We start from the raw sequence: 22,677 nt of genomic DNA on the forward strand, positions 1-22,677 counted from the left end.
AAAAAAAAAAAAAAAAAATAGTATGCTACAAACAATATTTCTAATTCTCATGGAAACACAAGAAACTAAATATTCTAATATTTGCAACCTTGAGTTTTACAGGGATAAGAGGTGTGTATTTAGTTAAGGAAGATCTCAGGGGTGTATAAGGTAGAGAATAGCATAGGTATTTTTTTCAGTCTCCAAGTAGAATTTTAATTATGACATTATAATTTTAAAACCCTATTAATTATTCAATTCAATTTATCGGTGTTTAAAGACTATATGACAATTCACTGGTCACTACAAAGTTAGTTTATATTTAAATCAAAGCCATGTGTCACAAGCTACATTCTCATTCCCTGTAACATTTATAGGTTCATTACATGTTCCCTTGGGGGAACAGAAGTTCTTACCAATTCAATTCCACAAACATTTAGTGAGTAATTACTATGTGCCAGGAACTCTAGTTTTCCATTAAATTTACTTCTATTATTATAAGACAGTTATAAAGACTTGGTTACAACTTGGACTGATTGGCAGACAACTCAACAGATTTCACTGGTGCCATGATGTCCTCGGCATTGAGAGAATAAAGCTGAAACTCTCCAATAAGCTCGTTAAGTGTTTATTTTATCAAAAATGTGGAAAAGTCACATGTATCCCTGCTGTCATCAATTAATTCTCTACCATCCCTATAACTACCAGCTGATGACTAACTGTTAAGGGCATTATCTGAAAAATTAGGAGAGAAGCACTTTGTCTAACACAGCACTGAAGATCTCATTTTCTTCTGTGAATTGCCAATAACTCGTAACAGTCAGTGAACATACAGCAGGGCTACACTCAATATGTTACAAACAAGGGTATCATTTAAGCCTCACCCATTTTTAGAAATAAGAGATCAAATGCTAAAATTAATATATACCTACATGTCAACTGGGATACAAAAGGAAGTACAGCTGACCCCCTTTCCCAAACAGTCGTGTTTAATAGACTAAGAGATTGCAGAAAATTAAAGGAGTACAATAATCAAAGGGGAGAAACACTAACTAAGGTAATCAGATTGCCAGTCAGGCAGAGAAATTCTAATGGCTCTGTTAGTGATGATTCAAACCTCCCTTAACCGAAACAATAGGGAAGAAACCTCTTAACTATCCACTGTCTATATATCATTTTGTTACTATCTCTCAGCAATCTTCAGTAAGCCTCCCCTATGTGATAGCACTTCCCTATATTACAGCCAAGGCAGAGGAAGTGCTTCTTGTCAGGTGACTTGTTCAAATCCAAAGAGAGAGGAAGTGAAAACCCTCACCTAAAATCTGGGTCTCCCAAAGTCAAGCGCAACACTTCCTCTCCTCCACCTTGCAGATGTGAGTGCCACGAGTCAACTGTATTCTTCAACTTGAGAAATAAAAGCGAGAGCTGGCATCTCAGCAAAGGAAATTATTTTCCAAACAGTATTCCAGGTTAGACCTTTGGTTTGTGCTTTCCATTCTAGCAATTTAAAACACATTATGAATTTGTCCACAGCTCTACAGCCCTTAGCATAATTAAAACCCATTAGTTTGGTTCACGGTATAATAATTAGTTTGGTTCACCACGCGTGCTGTGAAAACATATTTACCTAAAAGCTCCTAGGAGGACATTAAATATTCACAACCCTCAATAAAAACTTAGCAGAACATGTCAAAGTATAAAACTTTTTATTAGCAGATGTTGTAACTCACCACTCAGGAGTACTATACTTAGGTTCAGCCAGTACTATCTTATGACTTTGAACTATTAGTGGTGGGAAAAGTATCTGGGGTGCCTCAGAAAACCTTTCCTGGCTCAGAAGGCCGCTATACCAAGTGTCATTACAGCGCTGAGAATTTTCTGTTGCAGAGTTCTGAAAGAAGCTGCATGTTCAAAGACCCACCCTAACCTAATCATGTTATTTCGTATCATTCTTTCTCTTTATTATTAACCTTTCCTGACTCAAATCTTACACTTTTCTTCTTCTATACTCAAATCGGGTAAGTTTCATCCCCAGCTCCTTTCCTCCAGCCAAAGGTCACCTTCTGAAAGCCACACTGGAATAAAAACATTCTGATCAAGTGATAACAGTTCCACCAGAAGAATAAAGAGGAGGAAATAGAAAAATCGATAGCATTTTAAGAATTTAAGCTAAGACTAACTCTGAGTTTCGAGCAAAATCTATGTAGATCCATGCAATAAAAAACAAAACTCTAAGAATTGTACTTTAAGCGTTCACGATTTTGAGCAACAGAAGTGTCTCAGCACATTCGTACAAATGCTAAATAGTTTATCAGAGACACACATATAAGACACAAAAACAAGATAAAAGTGACTCTTACAAAAATACTTTTTCCTTTCACATACATGTGAAATTATCCTCATTCACCCTGTTATGTTGCTGCAGTGGCACTGGTCTCTTGGGGCTGATGGAAGCCCCAACGAAAACAGAATGAAGCCTATCAAGCCAAGATTAAGAATTCTGATTCCCTAAGAAGATTAGGAGAATCTGAAAACAAAACTAAAATTAACACTGTGTCATCCAGCCACATATTAATGGTTCTTGGTCTTTTTTTTTTTTTCCTGGTCACAGACCTCATTGCTAACCTGTTGAAAAATGGATATATTGATAATTGTGGCTACAACTTCCAAGGATTGTGAGTCCTCATAGGTCAGCCCTGGATGATTAGAATCCTTGTTGGAAACCATGTATTCCTGAGGTCAGGGACCTCACTTTCATCTTTCTATACCAGCACGCAGCACTGCGCCTGCGTCCATCAGGCAGCAGAGTTGACGAATGAGAATGTGTGTCCGTAGTCAAGTGACCACAAAGAATAATTTGACTGGTTAAGGGAATGAAGCACTTGCTTCTGAAGGAATAAATGATTCAAATGCATCAGAAGCATCACTGTTTATATATATATATATAAGTATATGTGCGTATATGTGTTTGTACATATATATGTATATATGTGTGTGTATACATATATACACACATGTACACACAAACACATAAAGAAAAAGCCTGGCCTTTTAAAGGAATCCAAATACTAAACTTATATTTGAGTGTTTCCAATACATGATGAATACTCTTTCACAGTGAAATTCTCAACATGAGTTCCAGAATACCTTTATTAAAACTAAGAAACTTCAAAATTGAAGGTATTCAGGGTGGCTGCCGTGCTTCAAACTTATTCTGAATCAAGCCATTACTATATACGCCCAGTTGATGTGATTCTTCTAAAAATGCTTTAAAATTATTTGAAATACTTATTCTTCCTGGGTTTTAGAAGTACACCCAAGTCTTTAAGCCTAACACCCATCTTTATCATACTTTTCTGTGGGGAGGCTATTACAAAAATGGTGGATGGTGATTTTAACTTCTATGGAAGTCATTACTCAGCATTAAAACACACCGAAGACTTTATGCCTTACCTGTTCCTGCAGTTTGTTAGGGCAGAGCACAAAGATTACCTCCAGCCCCCCTTCAATTATTTAAATCTACAGACCAGCCTCATGGCTTTGTCTTCTTTTATTCGTTTCCCTCCTTTTCTTTACACATCAATCTTCTTCCCCCTCTCAAGTATTTCTACTTCTGGGATGGAGTTTTCTATTAGTTTCTTTTCTTTCTTCTCCCACATAGGAAATAGGACTATAATTATATCTTTTATCATTTTTTTGACAACTGCTTTGTTCCTTTTATATTCCTTACTTTTTCCAAATATGACTCTTTTTTTTTTAATTTCCAAAGGTGTTGATTTTAGTTTTGTGTTCATCATGCACTTTTCAACTTTTGCAGCAACAAAACACACCTACCACTAAAAGTCAACTGTATACGGCATTTACATTTTAGTCCCCTATGACTTTGTGCATTATTAAACTCACGGACCATTCTCCTAGTTTATTTAGACAATAAAGATTCCAAGAAAGATTTTTATATTCTTAGAAGACAAAAAAACTGTCTCCTTTGCTGAGCCATTCTTTTCAGATCTATTCTTTTTTTTTTTTTTTTTTTTTTTTTTCTGTTGCAAGGTAGCAGGCGGACTCTCAACCACTGCGCCACCAGGGAAGCCCTCAGATCTATTCTTAATGTTGGAAGTACTTGCCCTGAGCCCCCTGCTCTTCTGTATTCACAAATTTCCCCCAGAGGATTCTCACCCAAACCCATGGTTTTGAATACCGTATGTCCCCTGTGCATGAACCTTCAAGTTGTGAACTTTCAAAGATGCAAACCTGTGTTTGCAGGTCCAATCAGGTAAGTTAGTTCACATGTCTGGTGTACATTGTCACGTGCATGCATACTCTGTAAGTGGCTGTGCTTTTGTGTACTTTACTGTACAGTACTGAATAGAGTACAGTAGAACAGTATCTTTATTTCTTGCCTGTTCACTCGATGCCAACCCCTGTATGCCAGCTGTTGTACTGTGCTACCGTACTTTTCAAGGTACTGTACTGTAAGATTAAAAATGTTTTCCTTATACTTTGTGTTTGTCTATTATGTATTATCTGTGTGAAAAGTATTATAGACCTATTACAGTACAGTACTATACAGGCTAACTTTGTTGGACTTAACGAACAAATTGGCCTTACAAACGTGCTCTCAGAACAGAGCTCGTTCATATGTAAGGGACTTACTGTACCACAATATAACCCAATGACTCTCAAATCTATGTCGTTAGACCTGACGTCTCCTTAGGACTCCAGGCTGATATTAAGCTGCTTATTTGATGTCTCTACTTGATGTCATAAATCCAGCACAGTCAAAATAGGACTCAATATTAATGTCCTCCTTTCTCTATGCCTTCCACCCATCTTTCTCATCTCAACAATATACTCAAATCCCAGAATCCTGTGATTCCTTTTTCCCTTACCTCTTAAACCCAATGCAATACAGATTCTGAATCCAATTACTCCTATTACCTTTACCACCCCAGTTTAAGCGTCTGTCATTTGTTTTCTCTAATCCTCTCGTCACGTGCAACCAGTACAAAAATTAGAAGCATAAATCATGGAACACACTTGCTTACAACGATCCAGCAGCTTTCTACTGAACTTAAAACCCAAATCTCATTCCCTAGCTTGCAAAGCCCTTGATGATTTGGCCCTTGCCTATCTCTTTGACCTCATCTCATGTCACTTACCCACTTCACCTGTTAGATTCCAACCATGCTAGCCTCTTTCTGTCCTCAGAACAATCCATGCTCATTCCCACCTTAAAGTCCTCACGCCATCTCTTCTATCTGCCTACAATTCTCCTTCCTCTACACGTCCAACATCTGGTTCCTTCTGGTTATTTGGCAGAGAGGCCTTCTATGACCAAAGCAATCGAATGGGGTCACCCTATCATTTACCACCACCTTATCCTCCACAGTATGCATCACTAATTGTTAACCAAATTATTTATCTTCTATCTTCATTCACTAGAATGAAAGATCACAAGATGAGGAACTCCATCTCAATCACTGTCTATCACCATGATTTTGGACATTGCTTAGCACATAGTAGGCACTCAATAAAGTGTTTATTAAATGAATTAAGTTAAAGAATTTATTTTAAACACAAAAAAACTCTATGAATTTCATGGCACTGATTTTTTCCCCTTTTTACAGAAAGTTACCACATTTCCTAAAAGATCAAGTAAACATTCATTTTAGACAATTTTCATGGAAACGTTAGGCAATAAAGAATGTTAAAATATTACCTTACAATGTTTAGAATACTCCAGAAATTATGGTACCTCCAAAACCTACATGGTGGTAATTATACATGAGAAATTATTGCATTTTCAATAATTAACTAAAATGCAAATAACCCACACTTCAATGTCTCTTCACGTTATCTAAAACATCACATTTTCTGTTCAAGGAATTGAATCTCAATGTGAATTTTGCTGGCAGTGTGAAATATACCACCAAGACCTGCTATGGGTTTTTCCCAAATTTTCTGGACCCCATCCCTCTTGCACCAATACAGATTAGATTTTTCATTACATGATACTGAAGATGACTGTACGAAGCAATGGAGGCTTTTCTGCCTCCATCCTTATCCCAAACACTATAAGTACAATTTTTAAAAGAACATTTTATTTAAGTAATTTCCATGTCCCCCTCAAAAAATAAAAAACAACCAAACCCATACACTTTAATTCTATTTCAGTAACTCTTCTCACAAAGACGTTATGCCCTAGGTTAATCAACGCTTCTTGAAATCTCCAACACATAATTCAGTGATTGCCAATCTGTGGGCATGTAATTAGGGATGATTAAAAAAAAATGAAACCACCACACATTCCTAAAGCATGTCTGATACTGAATAATTACACATCTTGAAAGTTAATGCTTATATGTGTGTGTATATGAATTGCATATACTATTTTAAAATTTGATTAACCAAAGACAACATTTTATTTAAATATTCAATAGTGTTTCTGAACTCACAGTAGTATTTTTAGTCATGTTCCATTTTCGCAACAGACACCAAACATACAACTACTACGATGTTAAAGTCCTGAAAGGTTTTTGAACTTTAAAGGGGGCTCCATATTTTAAGTTCTACTATAGTCTATTTCATTAATTAAACTCAGTACAAACACTCTGCTGACAACCCGTGTGCCTGCTACACCAAAGCAAGACCAACACACACTGCCTTATAAGTCTTCTTAATAAAGTAAGCTTTTCTCATGATCAGCCCCTACACACCTGCAACATTAATATGCCATCAACTGCAACCAACTAAGGTAAATAACATGTATATTTTAATTCAAGTCACTGTTTACTCATCAAAGATTAAGCAAGCAAGAAAAAACTATTAAAGTTATTCCTAAAAGCTTCTATTACTTTACTCTCATGGGTCTGAAAGTTGCTAACACTACAGTCTTTAGCACTGATGGAAAATTACTGGAGAGTACCTCTTAACCAAAAATGAACAAAACAATTTTTAAACATGAACTGAAACGAAATTTTAGCACACAGGGATCATTTCGTATGTTTAGATATATAAGGAGACGCATCATCATACCGTACTAGTAAGTTTACTACCTTAACTTCTTGATTTTAAACTATTTAACTTATCGCTTACCAATATTACCTATTTCAGTTTATTCAACAGAAATGAAAATGGGAGAGTCAATGCAGTGAACTCCCTGAAGTAAATAATAATGAAAGGTAATATATTCAATGGATAGAAGATGTCAATATTTTAAAAGCCGTATCTCAGAAGTTGGTTCCATTCAAACACCATTCCAAATGTGTTCAATTATCCTTAGAAAACTGACTTAAACCTTAAAAACCTATCTCACGCTCTAGGTAAGCTGGGTATTTATGAGAAATGAGTCTATTAGAACAGTTCTGTGTTTGTCCGAAGAGCAAACCCAAAGATAACTCAAACACATGTAAGTAATATTTCCTTATAAGGGGTGAACTACCCTCTATGTAGCTCTAATAAATATGCTTTCTGTATAGCCATGGTCTGCTAATCTCTAAGTTCTTCCCCAAAATAACTACACTTATCCTTCAGGGTCTGACTTAGGCATCACTTTACCCAAAACCCTAAGATTGAGCAAGGTAACCTTCCCGTAGGTTCCATCAGAATCTTGTACTGGACCTTAAATAGTGCTTATGACATGTAAATAAAGACTGACTTCCTATCTCCACACCAGCTTGCATTTTCAATAATTAATTAAAATGCAAATAACCCACCTGTTGAAAGCTCAACAGCGGCAGGGATCATGTATTATTCATCACTTGATCCCAAGAGCCTAAAACTTACTAAATGCTCAATTAATATTTGTTGAATTGATTAATTAACAAACTCTTCAAAAACTCACAGAACACATATGAAATTTGAAAGAGGGGGGGTGGTCCTTCTTTCTAACGGAAAACTAGTAAATATCCAAAATGAGTCAAACTCTGTTACTTCTGAAAATATAAAATCTACAACACTGTTTATAGGTTATGCTGACTCAATTCATTTTAGGAGAAAGAAACTCTTCTGTAAACCTATCCAAACTCATTTTTAGAATCTACTCACATTGAATTTTCTGTAGTGATGGAAAATAACTGAATGGCATCCTAATTAGTAATAACAGAAATAATAATAGTAAACAGTAAAAACCACTGGTTGCATTTACTGTGCATTTACAATGGACGCTGTTCAAAGAACTTTTTATTTATCTCATACTATCATTATAATGACAGCATAAGGTAAGTACAATTATCTCACACATTCTACAGCTAAAGATACTGAGAAACAGGCATTATGCTAATAATGGTCCATGGGCACATCACGTATAAATGTCACATGGGTATAAATACCATTATGGTATTTTTTGACGCTATCAAATTGATTCTCTTTGCCAAACAAGGCAAACACAAACCTTTAATCTGTTTTTTATGGTAACTATAAAATCTATTTTCGACTCTTTTTATCACTTTAACATCTTCTGGTATTTTTTGACAGACATAATGCTAGCAAATGGAGAGTACGTATAAAAAATACAGTTCTAAAATATTATATTCAGGTTAACACGTCCTAAAGTGTTGTTTCCCTTTTCAAAATATTAGCCAAACACTGACAATACATATTCAGTGAGGAGGCTATCACTCTCTACAAATCTACATTCTTTGTACATGTTTATGTATTAACCAGTTTTGTTAGTTTCTATTATTACGTATGTGTTTGGCCAAAGAATACAATCTTTTTACTCTGTTCTTCCCTCATGTCTTGTCAGTAAGACTGACGTCTTCACCAGAGGTTTCATGCGTCCATTTTACATTTGGTCCACATGTCTTATCATTTCTGATACTATTGTGAATAACTTTCTTCTATTAAATTTTCTACTTGGCTTTGCAAGAATATAGTGATATTAGTGTGTATCAATCCTATATCCAGAAACTTTGCTGAATGATCTTATTACTCCTAATAATTAATCTGTAGATTCTCTTAGATTTTCCCTGTAGACAGTCATATTATTCTCTCTATATATTGACAGTTCGGTTTCTTTTTCAGTCGAGCCCCAATACTGCCATGAACTATCTCTATAACTTGGAGCGAGTCACTAGGATTCACTTTGTTCATTTATAAAATTAAATGATTGAGTCAGGAGATCTTTAAACAAAAACCTTCAATATTCTAAATTTCCTAAATTATATTACACTATATACACTCAGAATACCATGTTATATTCTGTCCCACCCTGTACCCAGCCCACTTCCTTTTGACTGTAATCCTCTAAACAGCAGTAAGCCTAATCTAGAGTTTCAGCCCAAGTGGCAAAAGCACATACTACTTGCTTAACAGACATGCGATCCCTCAAATTTCCCAGCTCCCTTACAGTTAGATCAGACCATTAGCTCTGAGCAATTAGCTGTCAGCAGAGATGACGTATCTCCTTGGGAACAAAGCACCCAGAAAAGGAAGTTAGTTCTCCATACTCTTTTCTTCCCCTGCCATGGTACTTAAAGTCATTCTAGACATGGAATGTTACCTGGGGCTCCTGAGTCACCACCTGGAGTAGGACCCCCTAACCAGTGGTAGACATGTGACATGTACACAAATTAAATCACTGAGACTTCGGGGTTCATAGTTTTTTCTTACAAAAGCATAACTTAGCTTCTCCTGACTAACCCAGGATGGCAAATCAGTTTCATTTCAGGTGCAGATTGATTGGTAGTAGCTTCCTGGAATTGAAAAAAAATATTGAGAAACTTTGGGAAAATTAGAAAGGAATGCCATGCACAGTCAATAGCTCCATAAGTGTGGGAGACTGGGTGAATCGTGAACCCCGACTTAGGTCATATGTTTTATGCAAACTGAGGCTTATGAACTAAAAGTCTGGTGGTAAACTTCAGTTACTAGTGGCTTGAAAAGTAAGTCCAAACCGCAGCTGGTTACTTCCCACAGCTGCAGTATATTTCTCTAGTACAAACACCCTTAGCTCTTCTCCATTCCTGTATTCCTGTTCACCAAGTTGACTATCTTACCCCTACACTAAACCCTGAACTACGATCATTTCCAGCCAAGCAATTTCTGCCGCAGGCTTTTAAGGCATAACCTTGAGAACGTAAATCTAACAAGACAAAATATTATTCACGACATCAAATCCCAGATTCATTACTTGAGTGTTTACTGATCATTTTCAAAATCTTCTGGCTACGAATCAAGCATCATTTTCCATAAGCTATTTTCTAATGAAGAACTTCAGAAATACAAAATGGTATGAAAGGATTACAATAAACACCCATGTTTCAACAGCCAGCTAAAAAGTAAATTATTACATACACAGGTGAAGTGAACCAGGTACCCAGCCCTGATTTTATTCTGTTTGTTCCCCTGAAGGAGTTATAACCATTCTGCTGAATTTAATATTTATAATTCAAGGGCATTTTTTCAGAATTTTACTACCGATGTCTACATTGTAATACTAATTTCAGAATTGTTTTTCATATTGTAACATGATATAAATGGTATCATACTGTATACGTCCATCCGTAATTTTTTATTTTTCCCCAACATTATATTCCTGGGATTTTTGTTAATAAGTATGGTTATAGTTTCACTGTATGCAGTATAACTACCTTGTTTGAAATTGATACAAGTTAAGTATCAACTTCCCTACTGACAAAATTGAGAGTTTTTTGTTTGGTTTGGTTTTTTAGGTGGAGTTTATTTTTTTAGAACAGTTTTAGGTTCAGAGAAAAACGGAGAAGGCACAGAGTTTCCATATTACCCCCCAACACACACAGCCGTCCCTGACCAGAGTAGTATACTTCTTACAATCAGGGAACCTACACTGAAACATTAGATTATCACCCAAAGCCCATAGTTTGCACATTAGAGTTGCCTCTTGATGCTGTACATTCTATGGGTTTTGACAAATGTACAATGATTTGTATCCACCATTATGGTATCACACAGAACAGTTTTGTTAGGGAACTGTTGACCAAAACTGCCCGCCTCGGCCAGCACAATGATACCCACTTACATGAGTTGTCTCACAACTGCAGGTCCCAATGAGAAACATGGTGCTGCCACCGAAAACTAATTGGAAGAATTCAGGAGGGGCCAAAAGGAGGGAGGAGATGGCAGCCCATAATATGTCCTGCCAACCTCCTAGAATCCTTTGCTCTGGAATCCACGTTGGCTGAGAGATGCGTGCATCACCAGGAAAGACCCTGAGTCAGACCAAATATGGGTCAAGCAAGAGGACTGGCCAGAAACAACCCAGAAACTCACCCTATTCCCAGAAAACCTGAGACTGTGAGCCACGTGGCAGAGCAGTTCTCCTGGATCCCTTTACCGTCCTGCTCTCTGCCCAGGTGCCCCTTTTCAACAAAGTCTTTTGCTTTGTCAGCATGTGTGTCTCCTCAGACACATTTCTGAGTGTTAGACAAGAGCCCACTCTCAGGCCCTGGAAGGGGTCCCCCTTCCTGTAACAGTTTCCCTGCCCTAAAAATCCTCTGTGCTCCACCTATGCATCCCACCCTTCCCGTAACGCCTGGCAAACACTGATCTTTTTACTGTCTCCATAGTTTTGCCTTTTCCAGAGTGTCATATAGTTGGAATCCTACAGTAGGCAGCCCTTTCAGATTAGCTTTATCCTTTACAGAAAATAGTAAATTATTAATGAAAGTGCATGATACCAATTCCATTGTCAATCGGTGTTAAGATTAAGCATCATTACTGTCACAAATATGAATATTTACTCTGGTAACGTGAAAAACATTAAATTAACTTCCTTGAAGCAGGAAGACTATGTCTGTGCATTCTCTGGAAGATACAGTAAAAAAAAAAAAAAAAAAAAAAAAAAACTTGAGATATAAGATGAATGAGATGTTGCCTCTGCCTGTAGGTGTTTTCCTGGTAATTATTTCATAATAGTTTCAAAATGTAAAGGGTCATGTGATTTTGCAGCAAGAGGTACAGTAGAAGGAATTCACTATGCCTGAATGAGAGAGAGAGGGAGGGAGGAGAGGGGAGAGGAGAAGTGGATAGGAAGAGAAAGGAGAAGGAAAGGAAAGAGAAAGGAAGGGAGGATAAAAGAAAGAAGTATCTTTTCAGGGAGGAGGGGATGGAAATAAATGCAGGAGGGCTTCACAAAGGAAGGCAAATTTGACAGCTGCCTAAAGGATGAACAGGCTTCCTTTAGGTGAAGAATTACTCAAGGATGTTCCAGGGAGAAAGAGAACAGAGCATATTCAAAGGCAAGCTGTCTTCCAGCAAACTCGATCAGGCTGGACTGATTACACCTCCAGGGAAGTTTATGTGTGTCTAAATATACAGATCAGTATGAAATGACAAAGATTCGCTCTTTGACCAAACTCTCCCCAGGTGCCTCTAAATCCTCTTTTCAACTAGGTCTCAACCTTGGCCTATAAAAACCAAAGACTCTCAACAAAGATGATTTTGTCCATCCCTGCCCCCTGCCAAACTCACATTGAGAGACATAAGCACGAACATAGTTTCTAATGGCTCAAGGACACAACCCTAGTGTGACTCTAGCCCCCGCTGAAAGGGCCTCCATGAGAAAGCTCAAGGCCACAGCCAACACCTGACAACAGGCCCCACCAACCTCTCTTAGCGCATTTACTAAAAGGCCTTCCAACTGTGAATCCTTCCTCTGTCCCTTTCCTATATACTAATATCTCCTACAACTCAAGGGTGTCTTTCTCAAGTACCTGAAAGCTATTCCTTTGAAATGTAATCATCAGGAAGGATGGCACCCCTGTCTCCCAGTCTCCCTGGGAGAACAGAATCTGAACTTCAATACTTACCAGCTAGCAGACACAGTTGGCCTAACCAATATTTATGTCGACCAACCCTTTGCAATTTTTCCCTTCCCTGACCCTACTGAGTCCCCATGTGCCCCCCCTCCCGATTCCCTCATTCTCCTCTTAAAATACCCAGGAAAGTCTGTACGAATTGACACTGAGTTCAGTTCGTGCTGGACTCTCTTCTCTACTGCAATAGTATATTACTGATTACAATCTGTCCTGACCATTTTAATTAGTGTCTGGCTTTGCTCATCTTTAGTAGTAATAGAGGATGAAATAACACAATCCACCATTCTAGAGCATTCAGTAGCTCTCCTTATCTTTCAAATATAGTTGTGCTGGTTGCATGGCATTTGAAGCCCTGCCCCAAGCCCAAAAGAACACTTGGGAATTCCCAGTCACTGACAAATGCCTCTTCTTCTCCGCCCTTTGTCCTTGTCCTCCTTCTGATATGCATCCTTCCACATCACACTCTATTTATCTACATTTATATTATACTCATTTATTCTTTCATTCATTCATATGTCAAACACATTCATTAACTTATTAATTACCATCTGTCAAGGAGTCCCACTCAAATGCCACGCCTCTACATTCCTAAAACTTCACTATTAGCTCCACCCAGAGTATTCTTTCCCAACTAGAGAACAGGGTGAGTATATCTAACCTGCAGGCAGAACATTTTTCTTCTATAATATCTTTCATTATTGCTCCTACAGTATTTGTTCTAGCTTCTCCTTTAGGAATATAGTATTTTCCACATGTTATATGAGGGAGAGACACTCTATAGTCCATGGGCCAAATCTGGTCCACTCTCTGTTTCTGTACAGCCCATGAACTAAGAGTTCTTTAACCTTTTTTAATGGTTAAAAAAATCACAAGAAGTAATATTTTATAAACATAAAAATAATAAGAAATTCAAATTTCAGTGTCCATAAATACAGGTGTTTTTTGTGACACAGCCAGGCTCATTTGTTTACATACTGCCTATGGCTGTTTTCATGCCACGATGTTCTAAGAACTGAGTAGTTCTAACAAAAAGAAAACAAAACATTTGATTCACAAAGTATTTATAGAAAAAAGTGTGCCAACCCCTGTATTAGGTAACAATTTGCTGCAGTGTGTTCACTCCAGTGATGGTTAAATCATACTCTCAGATCTAGAAAAAAAGATGGTGTGCAAGCCCTTTTGTTTTTTGTTTTTTTAAACAGGCATTCTCACTCAATTCAGCTCTGATCTTCTAACTCAGCAGCTTCTCCTTCCCGAGACTATACTTCCACAATCCTGTTCCTATCTCCGCATATGCCTTTACTACTTTGAGAGGACTAACGCTTCCGAAATGCACTGGGTCATCGCCAGCTTCCTGCCTACCAATGCCCATGCCATTTGGTGGGAATCTGAGTTGATGGGACAGAGGAGTGGAGGTTACAAAGAACTGCTTGTTCACACTATGCATTTTAGCACAGCCTGTGGGTCGGAGGCAGGCTCGATGGACTGAAGTGCCTGCCAATCTTTCCTTAGTGTTTGAGGTAAACCCGTGTGTATCAGAGGTGAATTCCAGGTAGGTTTTTCTCCAACTGGTTCCATCTACCTTATAATTAGTGGATACCTCTCCCAGATTTTAGATTCAATTGTTTTTCAGTCTAAGATTTCAGTGTTTTCTTAAGTTTTCATTTTATTTTGAGACACACTGACCAGAAGCTCATTTTTGACTACAATGAGAATTTCTTTAAAATCTTTAAACTATTCCAAGAATGAGTCTTTAGCTCCTAAGACAATTTACTGATGCTGTATTATTCAAGTATTCCATAAAATGCTTCCTCCTTTGGGGATTTCAATTATGTCATCATCTTTATTCTTTCAAGTCACCACCCTTTCCTAACTGGGTAAGCAGCATCAATATGTGTTTAAAACACTGAAGAATTATTTCCACACAACTTATAAATTATAATTTAACAAACAGTTCCATTCTGGCCAATAGAATGATCTGCCAAAAATTGTTAGACATTTTCTTATAACTTTTCTGTTTTATCAGAACTTTAAGTAAGCAATCATTTATTCCTTATAGACTAGATAGTCATACATTATTAGGGTACTTCCTTTCTGCCACACCTACCACGTACTTTGTTTTCCTCTTAATGTATTGGGGAAAAATAATTATATAACTAAAACACAAGGATTCTGAGAAACAAACAATGCTATTAATAATTTATGTTCTTTCCCAAACACATTGGTCTTTTACCTCCCTTTTGCCCAAAATTCTGTGAAAGTCACCATGAATAAATAGAACAAAACGGCAATAATGTTAATATTTATTTTCCTATAATTATGTTTTATTACCTCAATTAATTTTTACGAAAAACACTGAGAAAGCATCTGATATTTAAAATGTTTTATAAACTTGATTTTTAAAGTGAATCTTTCTTACATCATCCAGCATTTATCTTATACTGACATTTTTATTATTCAAAAATTCTCACTTGAATAAGAGCAGCAGTTCATCTGGAATATCACAACTATTATGCATCATTAATATACTAATGCATTATTTATGATGGTGAATAATATCCTGAAATGAGAAGTCACTGAAGATAAAATATTGCTCTATCATGTTCCATTATGGGAAGATATACTTTTAATTAAAGTGATGCCATAGGAATTGGAAGAAAGAGTTCTTGATATTGTTCTACCTAAAAGGCTCAACTTCCTTTTTGGAGGCCTAATAAAAATCAATAGTATTGTTTTATAGGTACGGTAAGTATGGACCAGTCTTAGAAATATAGAATCATTGGAGTGTTGGGCTGAAACAAATCTTAAAGATCCTCTTACTATATCCGTCCTGAGTCCACAAAAAGAGTAGTACCAGAAAATTATATGTGTAGCAATAAGATCATTAAACAAGAATCCTATTTTTTTTAACGAATTTTCTTTTTCGAGGGACCACTCCATTACTATTAATAAATGATTGGCCTAAGACAATCATTGGTCCCCTTTTGAACTTAATGTAAACTTGAGTTTGTATCTGTGTAGGTATGTACGTGTGTACAAGCATCATTCCATATATGTGTATCTTTCAGTGTACGTTCTAACTGGTCTGCATATATGAAGGCTGTTGGTACACTGATTTTATAACTCACTGTCCTATAGATGTCTCTCATAAGTCCATTTTTGGTAGTTTTTCCACTGACTCATTTGGTAGTCTTAGACATATAATCAGATCATCTGCAACTAGAGATGCTTTACCTCTTCACATCCAAACTTAAGTCTCTATGTCTAATAACACTGGCTTGTCCCTCCAACACACATGCACAGCAGAGATACTGAACGTCCATCTTTAACTTACGTCCACTTCAAGCAACTAGTGTATGGGGATATAGGTATACATATCGCTGATTCACGTTGTTATACAGCAGAAACTAATACAACATCTTAAAGTAATTATACTCCAGTAAAACACACAGATGGACCTAGAGATGATCATACTAAATGAAGTATGTCTGACAAAGACAAATATCAATATGATATCACTTATATGTGGAATAAAATAATTATACAAATAAACTTATCTGCAAAACAGAAACAGACTCATAGACACAGAAAACAAACTTACGGTCACCAATGGTGAAAGCATGGGGGATGGATAAATTAGGAATTCGGAATTAACAGATACATGCTGGGGCTTCCCTGGTGGCACAGTGGTTAAGAATTCGCCTTAAGTGACTCAGCCCATGTGCCACAACTACTGAGCCTGTGTTCTAGAGCCCGCGAGCCACAACTACTGAAGCCCACACGCCTAGAGCCCATGCTCCACAACGAGAAGCCACCGTAATGAGAAGCCCGCGCACCACAAGGAAGAGTAGCCCCCACTCGCAGCAACTAAAGAAAGCCCAGTGCAGCAACGAAGACCCAATGCAGCCAAAAATAAATAAGTAAAATGAATAAATTTATTTTTTAAAAAAACAGATACATACTACTATATTTTAAATTGATAAACAACAAGGGCCTACTATATAGCATAGGGAACTACATTCACTATCTTATAATAACCTGTAATGGAAAAGAATCTGAAAAAGAATATGTATATACATATTCACACACATATATATGTACATATATATAGGAGGTATAACAGAATCATTTTGCTGTACACCTGAAACATTGCAAATCAACTATACTTCAATTAAAAAGTAAAAGGAATTAATGTCTACTCCAAATAGATACATAAAATTCACCATGTTAACTATTTTTAAGTGTGTAGTTCAGTGACATTTAGCACATTCACCACGTTGTGCGACCATCACCACTAACTAGCTACAAAAAATTTTCATCGTCCCGAAAGGAAATCAGGGACCCATTAAGCAATCACCCTCCATTAAACTTTACCTGGCAACCGCTAATCCATTTTATGTCTCTATGGATTTGCCTACGCTGGATATTTCATATAAATAAAAACCATACAATATGTGAAAATAAACAAACCACTAGGGTCCCACCCCCAGTAAATAAGGTGCTGACTTTTGAACTGAAGTGTGCAAGTGTGTGTGTGTATACGTATGTGCGTTTGTAAAATAAATGTTAAGGAGCTATCCATCAATTCCTATTTTATTATTTTTTGAAACATAGATAGATATTAAATTTTGTCAAGAGACTTTTCCCTACCTTCAGGGATGTCTAAAGAATTTTTCTCCTTAGCTCTACTAATATGAAGAATTATACTAATAGATTTTTTGGTATTAAGCCCCTCTGGGATTCCTGGAATAAACCCCACTTGGTCATGAGGTATATTTTAATGCAACATTGTTTTCTGTTAAAACATTTTATTTTGGAATTGTGTATCAATATTCCTAAGTAAAATTGTTCTATAATTTTCCAAAATAATTTTTTAGGATTTTGGAATCCATGTTATACTTACTCAATGAAACAAATTTAGAGGTTTTCCTTCTTTTCCTATCTTTGGAATATTTTAAGCTGCATAGTTAAGAAGGGGTTTATTTGACCCTGGTACAATTCTTGTCAGGAAATTCTTTTATTACTTTATTTTATGACAATTAGTCTGTTTAGACTTTCTGAAGTATACTTAATTTTTCTACAGAATGATTCATTTCATGAAGATTTCCAAATCTACCTGCATATAATTGAGCAAATGGTCCCTTAGGATTTAATTTACTGTGCTGTGACTGTTTTCCCTTTTGTACCTTTATGTAACTTCTAACACACAAGAATATTTGTACTTTCTCCCTTTATCTTAGTTTGTTGAATTTTTTCAAAGAACCAATTTTTAAATTAACTCATCAATTTCCTTTTAATCTTTATTAATTCTATCCTGTTGCTTTCTTTTGTTTACTTTGTTATTCTTCTAGTTTTTTATCTGCTTGTTTAATCCATTTATTTTCTTTTTCTTTTTTATTTTTTTGCTGTACACGGGCCTCTCACTGTCGTGGCCTCTCCCGTTGTGGAGCACAAGCTCCGGACACGCAGGCTCAGCGGCCATGGCTCACGGGCCCAGCCGCTCCACAGCATGTGGGATCTTCCCGGACCGGGGCACGAACCCGTGTCCCCTGCATCGAAGGCGGACTCTCAACCACTGCGCCACCAGGGAAGCCCTTCTTTTTAATTTTTATTAATACATGCATTTAATGCTAAAAATTTTCTCCTGATAACTTTCTTAGATATGCCCACATATTCTAAATAATCATGCACTCATTTTCATTACGTTTAAAAAATTCTTCCATTTTACTTGACACTTCTCCTTTGACCTAACATTTACTTAATGGTGTGCTTTGTAAATTTCAGATAGAAAGAGTTTCTTAATAGTTTATGGCCTTTGTATGCAAAGTCACGTTGGCTAGCATCTTTGACACATATTTTCTTTCCCTAAGTTTCTTAATGTGTTACTCCATTTTCATTTGGCATAAAGCGTTGGTCTTAAAAATAAGTATCATGGCAATCTGACTTTCCTTCCTTTAAAAGTGACTTGGTCTTTTTGCCTGGATTCAAAAGGTTTTTTTTCTTTACCCTTAAACTCCAATAGCTTTACTGTGATTATCCGTCTGGGCCAACTAAGAAGGTGATTTTCTACATAGGCACTATGCATTTTCAATGTGTGGTTTCAGGCAAGTGTTCTTGAGCTTTGGTTTTCTTCCCAGGGTCATTTATTATAAGTGCATTCTCTTATACCTAACATTTTCTGTTGTCCTTTTTATTTCAATGCATTATTTTATACCATATTTAGGTTCACAGCAAATTTGAATGGAAAACACAAAGATTTTCCCATCACTCTGCCCACAGACGTGCTAAATAAGCCTCTGTCATTATTAACATCCCTCACCAGCTGGTACACTTGTTATAAGAAATGAACCTTCACTGACATATCTAATCACCCAAAGTCCACAGTTTTCACTCTTGGTTCTGTACATTCTATGGATTTTAACCAATGTATAATGGCATGTATCCATCATGAGAATATCATACGGAAGAGTTTTACTGCCCTAAAAATCCTCTTATTCACCCCTCCTCCCTAACAGCTGGCAACCACTGATCTTTTTACTGTCTTCATATTTTTGACTTTTCCAGAATGTTATATAGGTGGAATCCTACAGTATGCAGCCTTTTTGGATTGGCTTCTTTTACTCAATAATATGCATTTAAGTTTCTTCCATGTCTTTTCATGGGTTGATAGCTTATTTCTTTTGAGTACTGAGTAATATTCCACTATCTATATGCAACACCGTTTATTTATCCATTCACCTACTGAAGGACATGCAGGTTGCTTCCGAGTTTTGACAATTATGAATAAAGCTGCTATAAACATCCACGTGCAACCTTTTGTGTGAACATTTAAACTTTCAACTCCTTTGGGTAAATACCAAGGAGTATGATGGCTGGATCATGTGGTCAGAGTATGTTTAGTTTTGTAAGAAGCCTCCAAACTGTCTTCCAAAGTGGCTGAACTATTACGCATTCCCACCAATGACGAGTAAGAATTTCTGTTGCTTCACAACCTTTTCAGCATCTGGTATTGTCAATGTTCTGGATTTTGGTAACTAATAGGCACAGTGGAATCTCATTGTTTTGTTGTTGTTGTTTTTTAAGGTTTCGATATTTTATTCAAGTTTTATTTTAAGTGATGTTAATTACAGCATTTGAAGGGGAGGAACTAATTCCACACAAAATGAAAGACTCTAAAATGTACCCATTAAACTCCTAAAAAATAAACTGAGTGGCGTAAATACAAGAGAAGTTCAATTTACATGCTGAGTGTTGTCACCATGTGATTACAGTCACAGAGACTCCTCCCAGCTTGCAGCTGGAGCTCTTAGAAGCTATTTCATACTCTGGTGCAAGGGCCAAAAAACACAACATGAGAAAAAACACAATTAAGTCCTGAATTACTGGCTTCATCACATCCACCTTCTCCACCCCAAAGTGGCACAGAATAAACAGCTACCGCTCCCTGCAGACTACTTTTGGTGTAAAAGAGGTGGCAGATTGGGGTGGAAAAAGTCCCTGCCTTAAAAAGTCCCTTTCAGATGAGTTTGTATACACCATCAAAGAGCCTCTTCTCAATCAGGGTAGGAGACCAAGGTTCCATTCTCAGGAAATCACAATTTCATTCATTTACTTAATACGAATTTACGAATTACAAAGTGCCTGCAAATTACCAACTTCCACTTGCAGCCATTTCTAGGTAAAAAAGAAACCTGACATCTCTAGAGGGGCCAGCAAGCTCCCCCTCAAGTCTACAGCTGAAAGGACCTTTTTTGAAATTGGGTTTCTTCTGTACCTCTGAAAGGGTAACACCCTAAAGCTGAATCACCTTTAACCTGGAAGTCTAACATGATATATAGCGGTACCTGCATCCCAGGCATACAACATTAAAAGGTACCCTAAATTCTGAAGGTAGCTATGCTGCAAAATAGTTTAAAATTAAACGACTGTACAGTATTCATTTACGCTTGGAACTCTAGACCAAGCCTGTGGCCACCAGCACTGACATTCCTGCCATCCAGCAGAACTGACAGTGTCAGTTTGATACCTGGCTTTAGGGTCTGAGTATATTCTAACCCTATCAGGCTGGAGTTGTTCACTTTAGCCGAGAAGCAGGCGTCAGGGTCGATCTGGTACTTGGCTGCTATTCCGAAGCGAGTGTTACTGTTTCCCGCTGTCCAGGCCAGATTAACAGCAGTCTCCAACTTCTTGTTCACCTTCTGATAAATGGAGCCGCCAAACTCCGCCCCATCATTTACAATAGTGTGAAGCTGGAATTCATATTCATCGGTCTTGTAGCCAACCGCAAAGTTGCTCTGGATCACTCGAGACTTTGTGGTCTCAAAATTCATCTGGTAGTCAGCCAGCCAGCCAGCCCTCATAACCCAGCACGAGAGCACCCGGGTGGAAGGCCCGGCAATGTCGAAATCCACGTCACAGCCCAGGTTGATAATGTTCCCGCTTGTACCCTGTCTTGATTTTAGCATTTTTTTTCCCCAGCGTTTGGTGAGAAGGATGAAATCGAAGGTCAGCGTCAGGCCACGTGCAAGCTGATCTTCCACAGTAATCTCCGTGCCTAGTGTGTTGTCAGTGTTCCATTTCTCCGTAAACGTCAGACCATATTCGGTCCACCTGTAACTTGGTTTCCAGACTGCCCGTCACTCTGGTGGTCTCAGTGCTGGCTGAACTTGAGCCTGTAAATTCCAGGCCATTCTCAGATTTTGTCTGCAAATCAAGTTTTATTAAGCCAAGTGCATAGCTCTTGGTGAAGACATCCCTGGCAGATTTGCCAAGATCAGCATATGTGGGAGGCACAGCCATCTTCTGCTCAGAAGCGGTGGCTGTGGGCTCCGCGGCGGCTACGGCGGGGGCTGCAGCATGAGGAACAGAGCGAGCGGCGGGGCAGAGGGCCTATCTCATTGTTTTAATTTGCACTTCTCTAATGACGTAAGACGTGGAACAACTTTTCATGTGCTTATTTGTGATCTATATACAGGTATCCCCTGCTTTTCAAAAGTCTATTTTTATGCCAGTTTGCTTTTAGGGAAGATCTACATTAGTACCTGTTTGCTAATCAAAATAAATCAGAAGAGGATTTTTGCTTTTACGAACAAAGGCAAGAAGCAGAAACAGCGTTCAGCTTTCGTCTTGCAGCAAGCCATTATAGATCCAGCCCATACTATCAGCAACAAGAGTGGCACCAAGGAGCATGATGGCTGGGTCATATGGTCAGAGTATGCTTAGTTTTGTAAGAAGCCTCCAAACTCTTCACGCAGTCCTTCCTCAGAAGCTACACTCAGCATCTCGGCATCAAGCAGCCACAGCTTTGACTGTGTCTGTGAGCATCTGTGCTTTATCTCAGTTTAATTTGTGCGTCTGTTAGCAAGATGTGTCCTAAGGTAACTGCTTGTTTTTTGCCATATGAAAAGTTTCATAGGAATGCTCTACTTTCAGATGGCAGGGGAAACCTGTTATCTCCTTAAATGAGGTGTCTTAAGGCCTCTGGCCTATTTTTTAAAATCAGGTTGTTTCCTTATTTCTGAGTTTTAAGAGTTCTTTCTACATTTTGGGATGGGCCTTTTCCAAGTATTTTCTCTCAGTCTGAGACTTATCTTCTCATTCTTTTCACACTGTCTTTCTCAGAGCAGAAGTTTTTAATTTTAATGAAGTCCAGCTTATCCATTCTTTCACGGATCGTGCTTTTGCTGTTGTAATTAAAAACTCATCAACATACCCTAGATCATCTAGGTTTTTCTAACTACGTTATCTTCTGGGATTTTATAGTTTCGCATTCTACGTTTAAGTCTGTGATGCATTTTGAATTAATTTTTGTCAAGGGTGTAAGGTCTGTGTCTAGATTCACTTGTTTGCATGGGGGGGGGTGCCAGTTGTTCCAGCACCATTTGTTAAAAAGACTATCTTG

At 37.5% G+C, this 22,677-nt stretch overlaps 1 protein-coding gene and 1 pseudogene across 1 annotated transcript in view; both read right to left on the reverse strand.

Moving 5' to 3' along the window:
• RYR2 (ryanodine receptor 2) overlaps positions 1-22,677 on the reverse strand; it is a 510,734-nt gene that overhangs the window by 479,113 nt on the left and 8,944 nt on the right. The gene's annotated exons all lie outside the window — the stretch shown is intronic.
• LOC112410735 (voltage-dependent anion-selective channel protein 1 pseudogene) lies at positions 20,717-21,659 on the reverse strand (annotated as a pseudogene).

The sequence above is a fragment of the Neophocaena asiaeorientalis genome, unplaced genomic scaffold (genome assembly GCF_003031525.2).
Source record: "Neophocaena asiaeorientalis asiaeorientalis breed wild unplaced genomic scaffold, Neophocaena_asiaeorientalis_V1.1 scaffold166, whole genome shotgun sequence".
NCBI lineage: Eukaryota > Metazoa > Chordata > Mammalia > Artiodactyla > Phocoenidae > Neophocaena > Neophocaena asiaeorientalis.